The sequence below is a fragment of the Suricata suricatta genome, chromosome 5 (genome assembly GCF_006229205.1).
Source record: "Suricata suricatta isolate VVHF042 chromosome 5, meerkat_22Aug2017_6uvM2_HiC, whole genome shotgun sequence".
NCBI classification, from domain to species: Eukaryota; Metazoa; Chordata; class Mammalia; order Carnivora; family Herpestidae; genus Suricata; species Suricata suricatta.
Genome location: NC_043704.1, coordinates 54640425 through 54663890, shown reverse-complemented (window position 1 = coordinate 54663890; position 23466 = coordinate 54640425). Strand labels below are relative to the sequence as shown.

Below are 23466 nucleotides of genomic sequence, written 5' to 3'. Positions count from 1 at the left end.
CATTTAATCTTCATTTCCTGTTAAAACCATCTGGTTAAAAGCATCATTATGAAGCATAAAAATGCTGAAGGAATCCTAAGAATGGATTTCAGAATATGAGATAAGAATAGCCAAGCGAAAGAAATAACCACTATTAACTGAAGTAATGCAAAATATCCTTACAAAATAGAAAATAGACATTTGGAACTACTCTGGAAAAGAAGAGCGGATGCTCTCAAAGTGTAGTTTCATAGATTATTACTGTTCATATTTTGCTAGCCTCAAGTTAATAAAATCAGGTGTTTTCAAACTGTGAAGGAAGACATACAATCAAACCTATATTAACCAAAAGGCTGAAGCAGTAGTCTTAGTCCGACTAAGCTTACTTACCAAAGCCTTTTTACTTCAACTACTGCTATTGAAACCCTGCCTAAAGTGTATTAAAGTATACTTTCTTGGTTTAGTAAGTACAGTACAGTGAATGTAATTAAATCACTGGTGACTGCAGGTCTTAACATACATTAGGGGCAGTCCTGTTGTAAGCATCAGTTTCACTGGACCCTAATGACAATGTGGACATTTGGACCAGATGTATATAGATTGGAAAATGCTTTTTTTTTTTTAAGCTAAATTGTTTAGAATCAATTTTTTAAAGGGTAAGAAAGAATCTTATTTTCCTGTAAGTCAAAGGCAGGAAAAATAAACCTGGTTATCTGAGCCTTTACTATATCACTGCAGCTTTTCTAAAGTAATAGATATTCTTGACAAATCTGTTCCATTTCAATACTTTTAAGGAAATGAGTGCCTACGGGCAAAACTGGGGGAAAAGAAAGGTAAAACCCAATTCCTGTGTGGACAAGAAAACCATACTAAAGAGTGCTGTGAAGTATGCAGGTACTTAGTAAGTGTGCCTTATGTACTAGGTATGCTTATATATTATATACGCTGCTAAGTACCATGGCTACAGAAGCCTTTTTGCTTTTGCCTCAGTTTCCTCATGTGCAAAATTCAAAGACTTTCCATATATACCTTTCTCTTAATGTATAAAAGCTTCCCATGCTATGACATTATGAGCAAACGAATATTACTCTACCATCAACTTTGTGTGTGTTGTGTGTTGTGTGTGTGTGTGTTGGGCGAGGGGAGGTTAGAGGAATGACTTTCCAAGGGGAAGTAGGATGCGCACACTCCTAACAGAATACTATTCTCTGCAGTTAACTGAGGAATGCCGGGTAGTCATTTTACTCCTCTTTTTACTGCTTTGGGCAGGACACTAAGGGAATAACAAAGCAGGAGTTGACTGAGTTATATGTTAAGGGATTAAATATTAAATACCCCAAAAGAGACAGTGAAGCATTCATAGAGGCTTGAATTCCTTTTGGTTTCCTTTGAAGTCTTATCTTAAATGACAGATGGCATCAGCACTGGTGGTCTGATCCATAGCAGCCCTGGAGTGGGTATCAGCATAACTGTAATGGGTTCTAGTCTTGACAGTAAGGAGCAAACTGTATGATCTTGGACAAGTCACCTGATCATCTGCAAAATATTTTCTTTTATTTCTGTCATTAAACAAGAATGCCATGACAAATTCAACACATTTCCTTTTAAAATAAAGATATTACACAAACAGTTCAGAAGAGTGCCATGCATGTGATATATTTTGATTTTGGAAAGGCATTTGACCAACTATTGAATGCAAACATTAAAACACGTTGCATATTCAAATAGGTTCTTAACTATGAACAGCAAGCACTGAGTAATAAACCAGAAGGAATGCTACAAAGATGGGCTGAATTAAGATTAAATTTAAAGGTGGATCCAAATGAATGGTCTAGATCACTCTTCAAAATTGCTGTTATATGCACATCAGAAACTCCTGGCATTTCATCTGAATACATGACTCTCCCTGTGTGGAACAACTGATTCAGTGGGTTTTCCTCTTATGTTTCACTAGTATAAATGTAAACCCTGGCAATACAGTGGGGGGAAAAAACCTACAAGCATGGAGTAGAAATGGCCTGACTTAAGTACATACAGTTCATGAGAAAAAAAACTAAGAGCTTGAGCTGACTTGAAGCTCAACATGAGTCAACAGTGTGACGTGATGCCAAAAAAAGCTGTAATCTTCGCCACCGATAATAGAAGCGCAGTGTCCAGTTCGAGGGAGTTATAGCTTCCCTGTATTGTCTGCATCCTGTGCTGGGCTGGGCACCACACATCTAGAGTGATGGGCTCTGTCCTGTGGGTACCTTATTAAGGGTGATACCGATAAACAAGAGTGATTGCAGGACAGGCAGTGACCAGAAAGGGAAAGGACCTGGGAAACTAGTCCTGAATACTGGAGAAATGACTGTTTAGCCTGGAAAAGCTAAGTCTTGGGGGAGAGATGATATTCAATACCTGATGAGCTGCTACTGACAAAGTTCAGGCCTAAAAGGACACAAACCAAAGCAAATCTGGGATCAATATATACAGAACCCAAAACCAAATGGACTGCCTCAGCACTGGGGATGTTCAGGCAATGCCAACTATTGTCAACTCTGGCTACACCTCAGAAACACCTGGGGATGTCTTAAATCTATCAAAGCCGAGGCTCCACCCCAACCAATTAAATTAGAATCCCTGGGGGAGGGCCTGGGCAATGGTAGATATTAAAAGCTCTCCAGGGGTTTCTAATGTTCAGCTACACTTGACAATGACCAAGTAAATACAATCCAGGTGGCCACCTGCCTGTGTGTGGTACAGAGGGGATTCCTTCTCAGAAGCCTTTTATTTCCCAAATCTTTTCTGTTCTAGAACCTATTATACTTATAACATGTTAACATCTTCTGTGATCATGAAGATTAGTGCTCTTTGCAAATATCTGAGAAGAAATGAGGTTTAAATGGCACAGTCTCTTAAAAGGGAAGAATTCAGGTTGAGTTATAATAGCCTATTCTATTCATGAATAAGAGCTTTCAACAATTTAAGCACTACTGTCTTTGTGGGGAAAAGGATAGTAGTCCTGGCACATTCATATGTCGATAAACTTAAATTTAATTCCAAAGTGTTGTAAAATAAATTTAAAGCATGCTAACATTCAAGACTTCTCAAGTTTTTCTCGTGATGAAATAATTATTAAAATCAAGCAGAAAGTCCTTTGTCGTTTGACCAGTCTCTGTCACTAGTAGCTAAGCCAATGTACATAATAAAATGTTCTATTTTCCTACTTTAAATATTTTCTAAAACTTTTCCTAACAGAAACACCTAGATTTCTCATAACAAGTATAGACTTCCTTCAGTGTTAGTTACATTCTTAATTCTTAATCCTATTCTTCTGACCACTGAACAGAAATGTTCATACATATTTCCTACTCTCCCTGGAAAAAATACATCCATTTGTGTTCCCAAATCTTCTGGCCTTAATACATGTCAGAGACCCACTGTTGTGGGTGGGGTTATGCTTCTAAATTTCCATATTTTTCCACTTAAACATAACACACCCTCTAAACTTTAAAAAAAAACTTTCACTTTGGGTTACAGTAAATCATCAACCATTTCCTTTTACTTTTGTTATCTGCCAATGCAAAAAAAAAGAAAAAAGAAAAAAGAAAAAAAAAAGGAAAAAAAGCTCCTAATGAATCCGAAGCCTCTTCTAGGCTCCTGAAGTCTCACTCGTTAATCTTTGTCATGTGGCTCATAAATAATGAGAGAGGTATTAAAGATCATCATCTTGTTTACAGACAATCACCACCCAAAAGAGCTTGGAAGAACACTGTGGATCCGAATAGACGTAAGCAGCCTGAACAAGCATTTCAGGAGTCCTGATGTGGGGACGCAGCACAGATTTAATTAACATCTTACCAAGAGCTGCTAACTGTACAATGTCTCAAGTATCGACTGCCCTTTCCATATCAAACACTAGAAAATAACAGCCTCACAGACATCTGAGCAGCTGCTGGGTGGACAGTTTGCACCGCGGCCGGCAGTCACCTTTCCATTTTTCAAGCACATACCTCTCACAGAAATGTTTTCAGTGCGGCAGTCTACAGAGCTGGCTATAACACCGGCACGATGTAACAACAAAATTCATGATGATTTTGCTTTTTCAGTCTGCCTTTTCTTTTTTTTTATATTCTTCCCTCCCTCTCCGTCCTCCCCAAAGAAAACCAAACCAACAACACTTCCACAAAACCTGACTCAGACTTATGAATATTACGCTTTCAGTGAAAGCAGACCAGCTTTATAGGAGAACAGCTTTCATGAGAAGCAGGAAGCTGATCTGAGCAGCAGACAGAGCAGGGATGGGGCGGGGCAGAAAGGAACTGAGCTGGGGGAGAGCGAAGCACAGACAGTCCTGGCTGCTTCGAGTTACTTATTGACAGTTTCATCTTACAGCACAGATTTATGAACAGGGGGAGCATCCATCCCACCGTACCTTTTCTTTCTTTTACGAATCTCTGTCAATCTGGTCAACTATTGCACAGGGGAAAGTGAGGCCTTACAGCCTCGCCAGAGCCAGGTTGCAGGGAAATGATGTAAGCTTCCCACCTCCCACCAGCCCCCGCTCTGCCAATCCACCTCTACTCTGACCTGTTAACATCCCCTCCCTCCCCTGGTGCCACTGCCAGGGGGCTGTGGGGCCCCAGGCGCGCCTAGCTGTGCCCTACCGTGCTGCACAAAGTATTTGCCAGAGAATAAGGAGTATTTTTGTTTTCAGAAAAGTCTTCGATAAAAAAGCAAATGCCTCTATTTAAAAAAATAATGCTGAGTCGACTAAAAGCTAGTCAGTTCCCAGGAGAAATAATATTAAATAGGACTGAGGTGAGAAATGCAATTTAGCCAAAGGCAGCAGAAGGTGTGATGTAGCTAAGGGTGTAATAATGCGAGTTAGGAGACAGGGTCTGCTATTCTAATACCACCTCTGTGACCTTCTACAATTGGCTTCATCTCTCTGGTTTCATTTTCTGTAAAAGGAAAGAGTAAATATAAATTATATCTGTAGTCTCTTGTACTGTTGTAATTTTATGAACTGATACCCAAAAGAAATAAGCCGGGAGCAAAAAAGCAATCTAATGCAGTCACCTATTTGTTGTTTACTCAAAATTGCAAGTAACTCCTTCTGTTAAGCTGTATAAGACATGCTGTGCCCAGGTATTAGTTAATGTGAATAGGACAAGCAAAAGATTTATAGGGGAAAAGTTACAGGCAGTTCAAGAGTTAATCCTGATCTGGAGAGTGCATAGAGAATTAGGATCGCGAAGATTCACGCTGAGGACAGGACAATTTATAAGCCGATGCATGGAGGCAGTTAATACCTAGAACATTACCTAAACAATATAAACTATTTACCTGAGTCAGCAGAGTTCTAAATTTAAAGACACGCAAACACGCAAACACACACACACACACACACACACACACACACACACACACGAGAGAGAGAGAGAGAAAATCATGTAATTATGAACCCACAATATACTGGTTACTAGCACAAGAGTCTTCAAACTAGGGTGGGCAAACTCCTGGAAGTACAAACGTGAGAGCTGCCAAAGAGTATGAAGAATACTCAGGCACAAAGATGATAAAACAATTTCTAGATCAATGTGTCTCAGCCACCCTTTCCTCGAACTAATGTGCTGAGAATGCCCTAGAGAGTAGGTCCTCCCCACGTTTTCAACTTTCCCTTTTCCAATCCCCCTAATCCTGCTTTACAAAATCAAGGCACACAGCTCACCCATCACAAATCTCATGCTGGGGCAGGAAAAACCTCTGGGCTGGTCTCAAGGGGACAATGAGAAATACTGGTGGTGAAAAAGTAGATGGCCCTAATCGGGTCCTCTGACAACTCAGGTGGCTTTGCCAATTCTTTGCTTGGAATAAACTAGGAGCAGGACCTAATTTGGCTGACAGTGGAGAAATCATTAAACATAATTTTAAATGACAGACCTCTGAGATTTTGAATAAGAACCCCTAAGTTCAAAGAATAAGTGACACCGTTATATTAATACTCTCACATCTTCTTCAACTTATTTATGTAAACAAATTCTCATAATATATACATTAAAAAGAATGAAAAACATACTAATCTCTTTCTGCAATGAATAGTCTCATTGATACATGAATTAAAAGGAAAGCACCAATAAAACAGAGATAAATGCCCTTCTATTATTATTTATCAAAATTTGTAATTCACACAAGTTATTCTAATCAAGTGTATACTAAAAATCACTGTAATAACTTAAAAAATATTCATCTGATGGTACCAATAAATTAAACTTCGTTACCAGAAGTGTGATAAGGTGATCAAAAATAGATTTTTAAACATAATAATACATAAGGATAAAAATTTAGTGAGAAAAGTGTAATAACAGACCTCAAGGAGAAAAATTAACACTCTAAAATTTCATACTGCTACAGCTGTAAATGGATAGTGGTAGTTTTATCTAGTTTTGGCGTTTGGATCAAATAAACATGTTTAAGAAGGATAGAAAAATTTTATTAAGAAATTCAATAATTAACACTCAACAACAATTTTACCTTTAGCAAATGATTTAAACTTATGATAGAAATTTTAAGTGTCAATGAAGAAATACTTGAGGGAATTCAGTTTTCAAAATTCTTTTACTGGAGTGAAAATGTTTAAAGACCAATATGCTGGTCACCCTTCTTTCACTCCAAAGCACCTTTCAGGGGTCACTACAGAGTTAAAAACAACAACAACAACAACAACAAGAGAAGAATAGCAATCTAGAACCTCAGGGAATGAGCCACTTTGGGCAACTAAGCTTCCCAGTTACCTGTGGTTCTTCTTTTAGTACCCCAACAGCTCTGTCTCCTAATTTTAAACTAATATAAATGAAATTCTTCTCAAAATGGGGAACTCATTCTCATCTTCTTAGACCACACCAACATGATTTAACCTTTTACTAATGTTTCACACACAATTTCACTAATCCTAATCCTCCTGACTGTTCATACAATGTCCCTGAGACCTATGATGTTCTTCCTGGATGTCTTTCTGGATTCCAGCCAGCAAACTGTGGGATGTGGGTTAAATTCTTGGCCCACCAATCACAACCTGCCAGCCTGTGAGCTAAGGTACTGAAACTCTCTGAGCGCCAACTTTTTTCCCTATAAAAAGAAGTCAATTTTATCTTCCTAAAGTACCTCAGCAAACTGAGACAAGTTCACAGAAGTGAATACACTTTACTTAAAGGGAGGTTTTCCCTTTTTAGTCATGCTCTTCCTATCACTTCTCACCACAGATTGCATGAAGCTCCCCTTTCCATCCTATAAAGTGTGGAAATCAGCAAAAAGCTAACTAGATCTGTTTGATTTTGATAAAAACTGTTTAAGTCAAGAATGGACGTCTTTTATAAAATCAAGTTTGTGACTTTATGTTGAGAAATGATGTAGGTTCTGGATCACTAACACAACTGGATGGATGAATAATGTATACACAGATTTAACTCTATAAATGTTCCCAAAATTCAGTCTGCTCTGATAGATTAGCAGTTTCACTGAAGGATGAGGCTTAACATTCTTAAGTTGTGACCCTCATTCATTTTGGTATCAAAACCATCTTACTCATCAACACACAGGTCCACATTACTTTTACTGTCTATTCACTAAACGTTTTTGTTTATTGTATTTGGTAGTCCAAAGCTTCAGTTTCCAAGTCACTAGTCCATCTACTGCCCGAGAATCTTAGGTTCATTTCCAGAAGCCCAAAATAAATTTATCACTTTCAAAAGTAGCAAACAAAATTCAAATAACATCAAAAAGAAGATGAGGTTTTTAAAAATTAACTAATACTACCTGTTCTATTTTAAATGTCCATATGGTAGGCTAGGCACCTTATTCCATGAATTATTTGGTTACTACTAGTATTATAGTCTTACTTGACCCTGAATCTGAGCCTAATATTTAAGTGACTTGCTCAAGGTCACAAAAGCAGGCAAGAAAATCCAAACTAGAAAGCAATCCTACAGATGGATGGCCCAGCAAAGTTCCCCAGGACCTGTACGTGTCCCAAGGAAACTGCTGGTATAATCAACAGAAACTGTGGTGAGAATTGTGGCAGCATCTTCCCCCTGTCCTGTGATTCCCACAGGGCATCAGGTTTTAGTCTATGGAGCTAGCTTTCTGGAATCACGAAGAACTGAGTTTGAATTCAGACCATGGGACCTTGGGAAAGTTACTTATCTTTTCTAAAGTTCAGTTTCCTTATCTGTGAAAGGTAATAACAGCACCTATAAGGTTGTTGTGGGGACCGAACGAGATAGGGTCCTTAGCACTGTATCAATTAGAACCCTACATTTATTAAATAACTAATATTTTTGAGCTCTTACAGTATGAATTCATCAAATTCTCCTAATAGTCCCATGGTAGAATAGATACTATGTTTTATCGATAAGGAAAGACTGTCCAAGAGAGCTAAAGCAATTTGCCCAGGCTTCTAGGCCAAGAAGTAAAAGAGCTGGCACTGAGGCTAAGCAGCTTGATTCCAGAGCTCACACTCTGAACAGTGTCACTCTGAGAAGGATTAAATGAGGGCACTACACCTTTATTCTCACCATCACAATCGTCAATTCCATCATCAACTTCCCTGTAGTTAGCCTGGGAGGGCCACCCCAGCACTGAAACAATGAGCTAAGGAACCTGACTCCGTGAGATAGACAGGAGTTAAGGCTGCAGGGAGGAAGTCAAAAAGGAAGCCAGTCCCTGGAAGAGGATAATGTGCAGGTGGAGAGATTAAATGGATGCCTGAAATTGGGAACATGAAAAAGTATCAGCTACTAGATTGGGGAAGGTCAGGGTGGGGAGGGAAGAGAGCACTTAGCTTAAGCAAAATAAACTTGTGGGGTGCCTAGGTGGCTTAGTCGGTTAAATCTTACTAAATCTTACCGTTTGGGGGTATGAGCCCCCAAGGAGCTTGCTGGGGATTCTTTCTCTCCACCCCTCTCTGCCCCTTCCCTCCCTCATGCTCTCTCAAAACAAATAAACTTAAAAAAAAAAACCCACAAATTTATAAAATTTTATCAAGTGCCTAAAGGAACACTAATAAGAAAAATGCCAAAACCTGGTCTGTGATAGAATTTGGGGTCTACTCCCTATCTAATAATTGTAATCTGACCCAAAGGGGAAATGTGATGATTTTAATCAACTCTCACTGAGGACCTGATAGAGGCACAATGAAAAGCATTTATCTCAGAAAGGATCAGAGCCCAGAAAATATCCCTTTCAACTACTAAACCACAATTCTATTCCTTTGGCAAATCTTACGCTCATGCAATGTTCCTTCTGCATTTGTTTGGATAACTGAGTTTTGGTCTTTGAGCCCATATTATCCTCCTCTATGGCTTTTTCCCCACGTTTCTATACTTAAAGGGACCAGAAAAAATCAGTTTGTCCATTTCCTTCATGTACAGTTAGACTGCATCGTGCTCCCAAAAGCTCTGTGTGCACCACTGGTAGAGTCCTGATGGCTCTCGTTTTGAATATGGACTTGGTTTCCCCGTTATCCTGAAAGATCCCACAGAAGAGAATTTTGTGTTTGTTCATCTTTACAACCCTAGCACTTACTACACTATGTTGCACCCAATAAATGTTAAAACATTAGCTGAAACTTTTCAGGCCTGTTTTCCGACTCCAAGGTTTCTTTTGCCACTGAACTACTCTAGGAGTCTCTCTTTAGATAGTGATCATCTTAAATCACCAAAACTGATTAGGATTTAGTGGATTAGTGAGGACTTTTCTGGCAATTGGGGAAATAAGAAGGGAACATCCTTGAGTTGATGTTTCAATATCCATTTTGCTGAACCTATGCCCAGCATTCAGTTTTCAGACAAAAGATAGGCCTCAGGGTTATAATCACTTAAAATTTATTGACCAGCTCAAGGAGCTTTGTTAATCCCATAATATCCAGCACAAGGTCAGTGTCAGATAAACACTTTTATATTGGATGATTAATTGACTGCTGCTATTAGAACTGCCACAGGCCAAATCCTTGAAGTACAACAAGCATGTTAAAAGATTTAACAAAACATCAGTTAGTCTCTAAGATCAGATAATTCACTGCAAAGTAAAATTATAATTAAATATAGTCAGACATTAAAAATCCCCCAAATATCTTTTTTTTCCATATGAAGGTCTGTAAAAAATGTAAGGCTAAGAGAATCTTTTGCCTTAACCCAAAAAACAAACAAAACACTCTCCCATAAACTAAACGGCACAATCTAACAGAAATTGTTGGTCCGAAAGTATGTGAATGGGTGAGAGAAATTTAGGATCAATGATCATGTATTTCTTACATTTGCCAAATTTGATTACTATTTTGATAAAACATACCTATTTAAAGAAGTTACCTGAAGGCTCCCCAAAATTGCACTTGCCCTTTTTATTAATAAAACCTGGCACACACAGAAAAATAAACACATAAACTTGAAAACTTCAGGTTGTTGCAGAGATCTATTTATAATGTTTCAAATTTTCAAGATCTCCTTGCATTATGAGACTCATAGAGACTAAAGATTGAGCATTCTGTTCAATGCTAAGGCTATTATACTAAAAATCAGTTTAAGAGGTTTTTAAAAATCAGCAATCTCGTAAAGAACACCTGGTGATCTTAATATACTTTTTTAAAGCCCAAATATCTTAAAACAAAACAAAACAAGGAACTGCATGGGGCAGCTGGGTGGCTCAGTCAGTGAAGTGTCTGACTGCAGCTCAGGTCATGATCTCATGGTTCATGGATTCAAGCTCCATGTCTGTGCTGACAACTTGGAGCCTGGACCCTGCTCAGATCCTGTGTCTCCCTCTCTCTCTGCCCCTCCCCCACTCATGCTCTCTCCTCTCTCTCTCTCTAAGATAAATAAACATTAAAAAATAAAACAACAACAAGGAATTGTAAATCGATTACATTTTGCAGGCTAACAGGCTTACAAATTTCCCCAAATCTCTAAATCATCCTAAACTGGGGGATTATTAGCTTATTAATTTCTTGATGAGGTTCATCTTTTCAATAGAAAGCCACAGTCATAGCTACCTACAAGTTAAGTTATATATACAATGCAAAATAAATTCGAAATACTACAATGATTAGAAAGGTTAAACAGCATAATTTAACTAGCAAGTTATAGTTTCTCCTCACCACATACATGAAAGACCTTTCAATTACCTAGAGTTAAGTATTCTGTCTCAAGTTAAGTATTCTGTCTTGGTATTAAGATCCTTTAAAATAAAGAGAATATAATCAAGCATAAGATTTCACTACTCCTTTTAACTGTGTACCATTACTTAAAATTGTAACATTTGTTGATTTTTATAATTTCTTACAAAAAATAAATCATATTTGGTAGAAATATATTTTCTCAAATCAGACGTCTTCCTTTTAATCTGACAATTCCCCCCCCCAAAAGGTTTATTTCTCCTATACTCTAACATCTCTCTTGCTCTAAGATGTGTCCTATTTGAAAGTTATCATTTGTTAATGCTAAAACAAGCCCTTTCTAGTTACACAGACATCTAAGACGGGTCTATAACATATTGACATTTTTACTGATGGAAATTTAACAAATGTATTTTACAATACATTTTCAATTGAGAGAAAACTACTGAAATAAGTATTATTTTCATTTCATGGAGAAATACCCTAAGATCGAGAAGGGTCAAGCATCTCACCTACTTAATGAGCTGAAAAACCAAGACTTGAACTAGGTTTTCTTATTGAAATCCAGAGTTTTTGGTATATACTGGAAAATACAGAAATATATTTGTTCATCAATGCGGTACAAAATTTGTGAAGGAGGGAGAATTCTACATGCTTCCAAAATGCCTCCTTCCCCTCCTACCCACTTTGAGCACCTGACTGTTTCTGCATCTTAAACCAAATCTTCTTAAGATCTTTATTGGACTTGCAGAGCTCCCTGACTTCTATAACCATTGTTTTTATTCCTTTTACTCTTTTATTATTTTTATGTCTTTCCTCACTGTCCTATGAAAAATAAAGAATGTTAAGAGGATCACTGGAAAGTTAAGTTCGCTTTTTTCTTTATGGGTGTTATAGAAGAAGGAATTTATATACGTTGAAAGCTAATGATAAGATTCTACACTTATTCTCCGATTCTGTCTTTAGGACTATGGGGGAAAAAAATCTCTCCAGAAAGGCATTAACCTTTAGGAAATTGGCCAATTCCCAAGAGTGGATAATGCCTGGAAGCTGGAGGTATTACGGGTTGTGTTAAGGAGGCAAGGTCATGAAAGGTCAGTAACAAAGTTTCCGGTAATAGCGGGGCAGACTTCTGCTGGGACCACACAGAAGCTGTGCTGTTACTGAGAAGTGAAGCCCCTGACCTCCTACTCCCTTCCTAACTGGCCCATTCGTGTGGCTTTTGATGGAGTAAATAATAAGTAACAAGGGCTCAGAAGTGAGAGGGAGAAACAAGCAGAGGGAGTCACTATGTAAGCAGAGGGTGCTCCGGATGAAGCTTAAAGTCACTTAAAGAAATAAAAGAGAAAACTGGTAAAATAAGAGCGGTGAAGACTTAGAAAACTGAAGTAAAATAGATGCATATACATAAGCATTATGCAAATAATGTTCTGCTTAATCATGTTATAAAGCATGTACCTAATTATTTGCTTTATAAAATCTTCATGCTTAGGGCTGATAGAACACATCGGTCCCACATAATGGTTATTTATGAAAATCTTTCCAAAAGTGTTTCCAAAGGTTTACTTTAAAGAAGTACTTCATATTTGAAACCGTAATCCTCAAGATTATATATTTTATCTATAAACTCTCTATTATACATGAAGCTATACAGTCCTGGAAAAAAAATGAACATGATGGAAAGCACTAAAACAAAGGCATGAAAGAACTAATCAAAATTCATGGAGTGTGAGGCAAAATCTCTAGCCAAACTGTGGAAATCATTCTTTTAAAACAAATTTTGTTTTGCTAGATCCTGCCCTTTCTCCAAATGCATCTGCGTGCCTTTTCCATAATTAAGAAGGCCAAGCCTCTCAAAAACAGGCATATAGAAATACCAAAATATTTCTGTCCTTGAGCGATGGTCAGGTTCAACTGCCTTCTGAGATATCTTCCCAGAGAATGAAGACCACAATTCCACTTCTAAAACTCTGAAAAAGCAGAACTGCCATGTGGCACTTCGCAAAAAGCCCACTTGGGCTTCCCTACTTCCTCTGGTGTAACTTCTTGAAACAGTGCCAAGAACCATTTGATCGCTTCAACCAGCGCTGATGAGGGGGAAGCAGCTGGAGTACATGAATCAGTGGTCATTTCTCTGCTGTATTTTTGTTTTCAGATAATTATCTAAAGAACCAAGGAGCTTGATCAAGAAGGCCCTCTGGAAACAAGGGAAAAACCACTGGATTAGGAAGCAGAAAACCTGGAGAGCAGCTCCGAATTAGGATTAAACCGCTTTGACTTCAAACATTCTCTAATTATTTTCTTCTATCTAATAGTTTTGTTTTAGCAGTTCTTTTTGTAAGCTTTTGGAGGGTAAAAAAACCAAGTGCATTTCTTTATCTTCTAAGAACACATAAAAGATAATCTGCCAAACAGTAGATGTTCAAAGTCATTTACTCGAGTATAATGAATAAACTCAAATAATAAAATGAAGTCGTTCCTCATGTTTTTCCCCCACTAAAATCAAGTTTGCATTAAAAATAGGAGAAAGAGAATAAAATGGTGTCTAATGGTTCTAAGTTGGTATTTCAAAAAGGCCAAGTGGAAGCTTCGTGGGGCAGGGCAAATGGGGATAACACATCATTACTAACTCAGACAATACACATGTTCTTTTTAAATATCATTTATGTTATTTCCTACCTAATCTGGAAGATTTAACTTTTCACATTCATGAATGCTCCCGAGTAGCCTATATATGTGATTTTTAAATTAAAATAAATGTTACCTATAATTATACTACTATTGACATTTTTTACTCTCTTTGGTTTTTTGTTTTTTTTTTTTTTTTTTTTTTTTTTGGTAACCCCAAAGCCTGGCACATAAATAGTTACTCTGCCTTTGGAACATGTTGTATATTCAATTCTGACACCATTCTTTTTTCCATATGTTAGTTTTTAAAAACACTAAAAATATTGATGGATATAATCTTAATGGCTGAATTAATTTTTTTACTAGAACAGAGAAACTCAGGCACAATGAAATTAAGCATCTTGAACAAAGTTATCCAGTTTACAGGTGGCAAACTAGGATCTGAACCTGAAATGTGTGACCCCATACTAGTTACCAAACTGCTTCTCTGAGTGCACACTCCTTCCCCATACATCTCATTCAACCACATCAGCTCCTGGCTTCTCTCCAGTGTGAAACTGCTGCTCAATGCAGGCTGGCTTCCTTACTAATTCTAGTCTCTTTCCTTCCTTCCATCCCCTCTCCCAATGGCTCCAGGCCCTTCTTCTTACTTTGTGACCTTTTGTTCATACAGCTCTCTGTCTTTGGGTCAGTCACTTACTCCTTTTTCCACCTAGTCAAAACCATCTTTTAGTAATCCAACTCTTTGCACCTCCCCTCCCATAAGGTCTTACTAATAATTGAAACATATTCATTCATTCTATTCATTCAATAATTACTTAATACCTACTACATACCAGGCACAGTTCTGAGCACTGGGATAAAAAGAACAAAATAGATAAGGCTTCTATCTCCTAGGAAGAAGAGAAGATAAGGAAAAAGATAATAATTTGGCAGTGATATGTATTATTAAAACAAGGTGACTTCTGTACTATTTCTGTTAGGCTTTCTGCCAACTTGTTGTAAAACTATGAATTACAAAAGGCAAGGATTCTGTTTTATATCAAAAGCTCAGCATATAGTAGGTACTTTAGAGATCAGTAAACTAATACATGTGTAAATGAAAAGAATGGAAGGATAGATGAAATGGCAAATGGACAGAAGGATAAATGAGTGGATGAATGAATGAATGGCTAGCTGACTCAAATTCTAAAAGAACCATTTTATTTCTAAGTTTTGCTTTCCCCAACCAAGTTGTTCCCCCAACTAGGTTGAGAATCAACAGCCTACAGCCTGCAAATCTATGTCAGTCTGTGCCACCCACTGAGGATGAAAATGAACCTGAGTGATTTTAGAGGAGGCACCTCCATTTAAGGCATGATCCCCCCTATCTCCTATCAGCTTACCCAAAGCCCAGGTGCCATGGTCATCCTCTCCACCTGGCTCCTGCAAGCATCTGCCTCATGTAAGTTCTCCTTTAGGACATGGTCCGAACACTTACTAACAGTGGACGGCAACTTGAAAAGGTTTGTAACATATTCTTCACTACTTTTTCAGGAATTCTGACAATAGCAATTTCTAGTCCAGATTATCTAAAATTGCAAGGAGATCCAAATCATTCCAATTAATGGGACTAAAATCTCAATAGCTTACAACAGTTTATCTGTAAAAATGTGAAAATCTTCAAAACATTCAGAAGAAGTGGTGGAATATATATTAAATAAAGCAAAACAAAGTGGCAAAGCCCTCAACAGTGGGAAACCGCCTGCTTGTATCACTGGACACCGTATTCACAGGCCACAATTAAGGACACCGTTTCTCAAACTCAGCCCTGAGAACAAACATAAATCCACAAACAATGCTGTGGACCCCAGTCTAAGGAATATGGTCTTAATAGTTAAAAAAAAATTCACGTGGGGTGCACAATTGTTAGTAGTATCATAAACACAAATGCAAACTTTGACAAAATCCAATGACAAAAATCCAATAGTAATTTCAGTTGTAAATTAACTAATCAGACCACCTAGAAAACAAATTATTTCTTTTGTATTTATCTTCTAAATAAAACATTAAAATTGTTATAATTTTCATTAAGAACTAGCTAACACCTGGGGTGCCTGAGTGGCTCAGTCAGTTAAGCATCCAACTTGACTTTGGCTCAGGTCATGATCTCAAAGTTCATAAGTTCAAGCCCCACATCAGGCTCTCTGCTGTCAGCACAGAGCCAGCTTCAGATCCTCTGTCCCCCTCTCCAGCTCACTCGCATTCTAGCACTCCTCTCTCTCCCTCAAAAATAAACAAACATAAAAAAGGAGGTGGGAGGGGGCACCTGGGTAAAGCATTAGACGTTGGCTCAGGTCATGGTAAATTCTTGAGTTCAAGCCCCACATTGGGCTCTGTGCTGACAGCTCAGAGCCTTGAGCCTGCTTCAGATTCTATGTAACCCTCTCTCTCTCTTCTTTCCCCTCCTCACAGTCTCTGTCTCTCTCACAAATAAATAAACATTAAAAATACATAAACAGAAAAAAAATAAAAGAACTGGCTAACACCTGAGGATATATATGTCTATTATGAAACCAGATCTACAAAAACACAATGAAGCGGCTCCTTCCTTGGTGGCTCAGTGGGGTAAGTGTCCAACTTCAGCTCAGGTCATGATCTCAGGCCTAGTGAATTTAACCCCTGCATCGGCCTCTGTGCTGACAGCTCAGAGCCTGCTTCCGATTCTGTGTCTCCCTCTCTCATCTCTGCTCCTAACCGCTCATGTGCTTTCAAAAATAAACATTAAAAAAATTTTTTTAAATAAAAAAACACAATGAAGGGAATCTCTCAAGAAATGAATTAATGTAATTTGTTGGCAGATATATATATACACATAACAAACCATTTTTCTAAATATTTTTTTGCGGGGGTGGAGAAAAGAGAAATTATGAGTGGGGGGAAGGGCAGAGAGAGAATCCCAAGCAGGCTTCACAGTGTGAATGCAGAGTCCAAAGCAGGGCTTGATCTCAAGAGCCATGAGATCATGACCTGAGCCTAAATCAAGGGTTGGAAGCTTAACCCACCAAGCTATCCAGGTGCCTTCAGACTGAATATTTTAATCAAAGTTCATTCCTGATTAATATTCAAATGCTAGTGATTCTTAAAACTTTAAAATCTGCCTATCAGCCAGCATTCTCTGATGGACAAATAGTTAAAAATATATAAATTCTTTAAAATAGTAGATTATTAATATTTAAGGAAACCATGTGGATGAGTTATCTTGGCCAAGGAAATATCTTCTATTTATTTATCTTCTATTTATTTATTATTAACACTTCTGATTCTACATTAGGTTTTCTTAAAATGAAAACATTTGTTTAACATTACAGTAATAAGAACAAGCATCATAAAATATATCTGAAGCTTGATATTTTATTGTTCTTTCACAGAAATGTGAATAAAAGTAATCATTGATTGAAATTCGAAGATTCTGGAACTTGTCAGCATAGGGGTTACTGACCTCCTTTGTGAAATAAATATAACCAAATTTGTTTTCTTGCATCCCCTACTGTGTTTTAATAACATAAGTAAAATAAGTTCAATTTTTAGTTTTCCAGAGAGTCAAGGATCTATGGAAGCTTCCTACTGTGGAAATATTTCTCTAATTATTTCAAGTGCCTCATGCCAATTTAGCATCATGAAAAATGATAAATTTTGATAAAACATTTTCCACTGAAAATAAAGAACCACAGAAAAAAAGTAGAATCATATTTCTGCAGTACTGAGTTAACTTTTTAGTTCCATAATTGGGGGGGAAAAAGGTTTCTTATAAAGATCCAAATTCCTAAAAACATAATTTGAAGACTTTTAAACTGTATTTGCTTTCACATGTATAATATAGGCCTTTTGAAAAGCTATTTTTTTCCACTTTGAAATACAGATATTTTCTTTTCATCTCAGCATAAATAATCAGCTCCAATTTCCACTTCCAGGTTCTATGCTCTTTTCTCTTCCTCATTTCCGAGTGGAACTTTTCGAAAAATTTGTCAACATCAACTATCACCTTCTTCTCACTTTTTACTTGCCCCTCGGTCCACTGCTATATGGAGGCTCTCACCCTCTCCATTTTCCAAAAAAGACTCTCTGTAAGACCACCAGAGAGTGGTTACTAAATGGATTGATGGGTTTACATGCACACTTTTTTGTTTCCCCCACTTGGGTTACTGAGTTGACATTCTCTTGGTTTCCCTCCTGCCTCCTGGCCTGTGCTCAGCTCCTATACCAGTTCATGTCACCCATCTGCCCCCTGCCCGGCTTTGTTCCTATACTTTCCCCTGCATTTATGTCTTCCAAAGCCTACTAAATTAAGGTTTCAATTGGCCCTGCTCTTAACAATTTGGTCAGCTCCTCACTTACAGTAATTCTCTTACTACTCACCCCATTTTTTTGCTTTTAAGCATTTATGATGATCTGAATTAATATCCTTGGATTGTGAGTAACTTCTGTGAGTGCTCCATAAGATGAGCAAACATTTCTAATAAATTTTGAACTTGAAAAATGAGCAATGTCTTGCAATATGTGACACAGAAAGTCACATGATCACACCTGGTTCTTGAAATTCGCCATAACATATGAGTACCTTGGATCACAAGCATGTTTCCTGAATGAATTATGATCTCAAACCAAGGTTTTAGTGTAATGCATAAGTAACTATTTGACATCAACTGTCTTCAGTAGAATGTAAGGTTAAGTAAGGGGCTTGTGCTCCCTGGCTTTCACCACATAGTATTCAATAAATGAACATTTGAAGGAAAGAAATGAAGAAACAGAGAAAGGAAGGCAGAGAGAAAATGTGTTTTGGTAATTGACTGCTAAGTTGGTAACATTTTTTTGGAGGGGGAGAACTTGTGTGGGTGAGGGGAGATGAGGAAGAGAGAATCTTAAGCAGGCTCCATGCACACCAGAGAGTCCAACATGGGGCTCAATCCCATGATCCTGGGATTGTGACCTGAGCCGAAATCAAGAGTTGGCTGCTCAACCAACTGAGCCACCCAGGTGCCCCAGATCAATTAGTAGCTATTAGCTTTGATTCTAAAAGGTATATAAAATGAAAGAAAAAAATAATATAGCTTCGATAACTGGATTCAGATCTTAAAAGCAAACCAACTGCAAAATTAGCTGGAGTTCAGGACTAATAATATTAGATATATTATATGTAAGTTAAAAGTACAATTTATCCTAAAAATTGAAATGACTAGCATGTTTGTAAAACAAAACAGCCTTATGAAAGAATAGCTCCAGAAATCAAAACTGAAGACTGTTTTGCAGAATCATTAGTCTACTCAGGCTTAACAGAAATCAGGCTATAATGAAGAAAAGCATAAACATTAGAATTACTATTTTTAAAACATGAATTAACATCTTAAAACTACTCTCAATGACACAGTTTGCTCTTAAAATGATAAAGCGTTAATTACTCCAAAAATCTAGTATCCTATACTGCTGCTGCAAATCATTCATTCGTGTTGTTTTCTTATTCAAAAAATAAACTGATCTGTGAGGTTCTTTCCAAGTCTTTGGGAAGTTTAAGAGTTATACCAAGAAACCTAAATCAATAACATCCAAGTTAATCAGAAACTCCGCTTCTGAGACTGTCGATATTCAAAATACAAATAATTATAAGCCTAAAAAGCAGAGAAAGTCCTCTGAACAACCAAGATTTATTTTATTATTACCCAACAAGTCCCATATTTAAAGGCCGGCTTCTAAACCTCACAATATGTTCACTTTTATTTTGATCATTGTTGCGATATAGTTCATTATCTTAGTAGCAAATCATAGAACTAGACTGCTAACAGTATTGAGAAGAGTCAAAAAGGAAACAGGATAAGAAAGAGGGAATAGGAAAAAAGATTAAAGCGCAGATCATTCTCTAAAGAACAGCAACATAGAGCATTTATAGTAAGGCAGAGCGCACAACATATCTCCAGAAACCTACTTACACCATTCCATTAACCCTAGCAGTATTAACAGTGATTATGAATTATCAAAGAAAGTAAAATTATGTTTATTAAGTTCTATGTAGTAAGGCAGGAAAATATATCATCACTGAAAGTTTAACATTTAAATTTAAACTTTCTAAGAGTTAAAAACCATTAAAAAACAAAAGATTCTAAAACTTAAACTTGCAAGCATTATACTTTAACTCACCTAATACTCCCAGCAACAAAACATTGGCACAAGAAGTACTACCTTATCTCGATGCCAGTGGCTTTAAAGTAGGAAAAGGCCGGTAAGACAATAATAGTGCTATTAATAATAATACTAGTAAGACACTAGTAAGCAAAGAACTATTCACCCAAGACTGAAAACAAACAAGACAACAATGAAAAAAAGAGAAAGTCCTCTCCTTTGTTGAAATTTATATCTGGAAACTGTCCTAAAATTAGTATTAGCTGTTTGGCAATTGGGTGGCTGCAGATTTTCAGCCACCTTTAAGAAGGCTACTTAACTGACAAATAAAATAATTTTTCAATCACAAAGACATAACTTCAATACTTTTGTAAACAAAATCAATACTTAAAAAAAAAACGTTAGTTTTATAAACATTGCCTGAACACCTGGATAAAACTAAATACAATGTGATTTAGAAACAGAAGAGATGAGTAAAGGTGGTTGATCCAAAGATACAAACCTCCCAGAGGACAGAAAAATGTTGTGTAAAAAAGTTTATGTATATGCCATATGTTTACTGAAAATTATTTAAGTAAAAACTGCACAAATTTTTGCCAAATGTTTCCCAAAGCATACAATTTTGCAAAACACTTGCTACCAACAGAAAGTACTTTAAAAATACTTTTGTCAGGTGAATGTGTATATTTTATTAGACAGAAATGTCGCCAAAATATCTGATGCCCTAACAAGCTAAGAAGAAATGATTGCTTCTACCTAAATCTTTGAAATAATTCTTTTTAAGTTAAAGATTTAAAAAAAAAAGAAAGAAAGAAATCCTTTGGCTCATATATATATTGTACAAAAATAACTATGTGCCACTATAGATGGAGTAAAACTATATATAAATTGATAGAGTCTAAACTCTACTTTAAAATGTTTAACAGTAGTAATAATGATATAGAATTCTTTTTTAAAACACAGCAGACAACTACTCTTAGCATAGTACGTATTAAATTTAATAAACTCCATCAATTCTGCCCTTTTGCTAGTAATGTGAATTTTTTATGTATAACTCAAGTAACTTTTATATCTTAAATTTCTGTTTGCAAATAGCCAACTGATATTAAGGACCAAGGACGTATGCAGTGTATAAAAACAGAACAACTCAGCTCACGCCCATAGCAGAGGGTCCCATTAGCAAACCACTAATTATAATTTGGCATATAATTCCATTCTCAAAGCTACTTTTAAAAAATCTCTGCTTAATTCCACAATTATTATCTGTCTAGTACGTACAAAGCACTGACAGAAGAATGAAGAAAAAAGGTCCCTCTCTTCACTTCATACATGGTTAACAGAGGATCACAGAAGGGAAATCCCCAAATTTTGGAATCCTGAAAGAGACTGGCCTATATCACCAACAGAGATTCAGCAGAAACAGAGAAAAGGCAATTATTCCTTTCTTAGGGTGCAAGAGAAATGTCTTAGATTTCTCTTTTATCCATCCCACACTTCAGAATTTAAGTGTGATTACTCTATAAGAGCTAAGTTAAAGTCTAATTAAAGACATTTTAAGGCAAAACTAACAGCTTCCATGAGAAATTAAAAGCTTGGTTTAAATTTGCACCTAAATATAGATTATTCTTAAAGCAAAATTCATTCAGGAATTCACTTATGAGTAACAATTTAAAAAGTCAGCCTTAGATCAGATATGAGGTAGGGTTTACGTCTTTCATACTTTTTTTTAAAGTTTATATATTTATTTTGACAGAGCATGTGAGCAGGAGAGGGGCAAAGAGAGGGGTAGGGAGTGGGGAGAGAGAATCCCAAGCAGGTTTCACACTGCCAGTGCAGAGCCCTATGTAGGGCTTAAACCCACAAACCACGAAATCATGATCTGAGCCAAAGTCAAGAGCCAGATTCTTAACCAACTAGCCACCCAGGCACCCCAGGTCTTTTGTATTTTAAACATTTTATTTGCATAATTCCAGAAGACTAAATCCTGAAATTTAGTATCCCTTATTAAAAATATTGACTGTTTAATACTTTAAAACCATGGTATTCTTTTTCCTGATAACATACCTGTATCAGTCATATTTTTGGTAAACAATTAACTATTAAGAATTAAACTAGGGGCTCCGGTCACATTCTCGCTGCTTGTGAGTCTGAGCCCCACGTTGGGCTCTGACAGCTCAGAGCCTGGGGCCTGCTTCCGATTCTGTGTCTGCCTTTCTCTCTGCTCATCTCCTGCTCTTGCTCTGTCTCTTACTCTCAAAAATAACTAAATGTTAAAAATTTTTTTTAAATTCAACTAAAGGTTAGTGTAATTGACATCAAAAGATAATGTTCCTTTCCTAAAACAAATCCCATGTGGAAATTTTACTTTTGACTCTTCAGTAAATAAATTGTTAATATGTATTAATTACATGAATGTGCCAGCGTAAGATAACAATATTAGACATTTGAAGAAATAGCAAAGGTGACAATACTGAAGAACAGTGAGAATAATAATAAGGGGGAAAATTAACAAAAAATCTTTAGATTTGAGACATCTTCTGCCAAAATACTAACATAACAGAAAATATGTCTTTGAAAATCAGATAAAAAGTCAACATAAACTTCTGATAAACTAAATGCTTTATTTTTTCATTTTTAAAAAATGACAGACTATTACATTAATCTTTCATAAGTTCCTGTATCTGAACTTGAACTCTATAAATGATGTCAAACAGCTAAAATGAACTAGACCCAATTAATTACCTATATAATGCCATAAGTAACTCAAATTTTACACAAAAATTATTGGCTTCTTAAAATCTGCTGCAATGAGTGAAAATGACCTTCTCAAATACAATGCAAACTTACTTGGGAAAATCCACTGCCATAAATATATAATTATATTATGTAACTAACAAAAATACGCTGGAACTTGCCAACTCTTGTTCTTAAAACTAGATTTAAAAATTAATTCTATATAAAATGATAGTAAAACTTAAGATACTCAACCCACATAGGTTCTCTTACTGAGAACAAGTACAGAATGAAGACAAAGCTAAAAAGAGGGACACGGCTCAACATCTGACTAAAAGCTGGCTGCAAAACTGAGGAAGAACAAACTGTATAAACCATGAGGATTAAACTCCCTTAATTTCTTTTCTCTGCTCATAAAAGAGGCACCCTCAACATAGGTTAAGTGTCTAAGTAAAAAGAAGCATTAAGAAGTCTGCTGAGATGGGAGGGACTGCGGAGTATCCATCAACATTTGTTTGAAAAGACCTGCCAGGCTTTCAGGAATTACACTTAAATAATGTGACCCTTCCAGACAGGACAATAAGGAGACAGATTAGACCCTTCAAGGGATGATTCATCTTCCAACACATGGCGAGAGGGGGATCCAATATAAAGCTTGGATTCTGCATATTTGCTTAAGCGTCTGGGCAGCTCATGGTGGAGCCCTGTAACTAACGGTGTGTGCAAGCCACCTACAGTGCCAGGGTAAGTTACTATAGGGGGCTCTGCACAACTCTTCCAGGCAAACCCTCAAACAAGGGTGCCTGCTCTTCTCCTCTGGT

General features: G+C 36.9%; 1 protein-coding gene and 1 pseudogene across 14 annotated transcripts in view; one reads left to right on the top strand and one right to left on the bottom strand.

The window, feature by feature from the left end:
* The window catches only part of BBX (BBX high mobility group box domain containing), a 275389-nt gene that overhangs the window by 198385 nt on the left and 53538 nt on the right, over positions 1-23466 (bottom strand). The window contains exon 1 of one of the 14 annotated variants that reach the window (XM_029939236.1): positions 4397-4481. The exons of 12 other annotated variants lie outside the window; for them this stretch is intronic. The gene's annotated coding sequence lies outside the window, so the exon portion shown is untranslated. Of the gene's footprint in view, positions 1-3974; positions 4093-4396; positions 4482-23466 lie in introns of those variants that run through there. One more of the 14 variants, XM_029939237.1, reaches the window with a different exon arrangement.
* LOC115291141 overlaps positions 1-23466 on the top strand; it is a 147199-nt pseudogene that overhangs the window by 73211 nt on the left and 50522 nt on the right.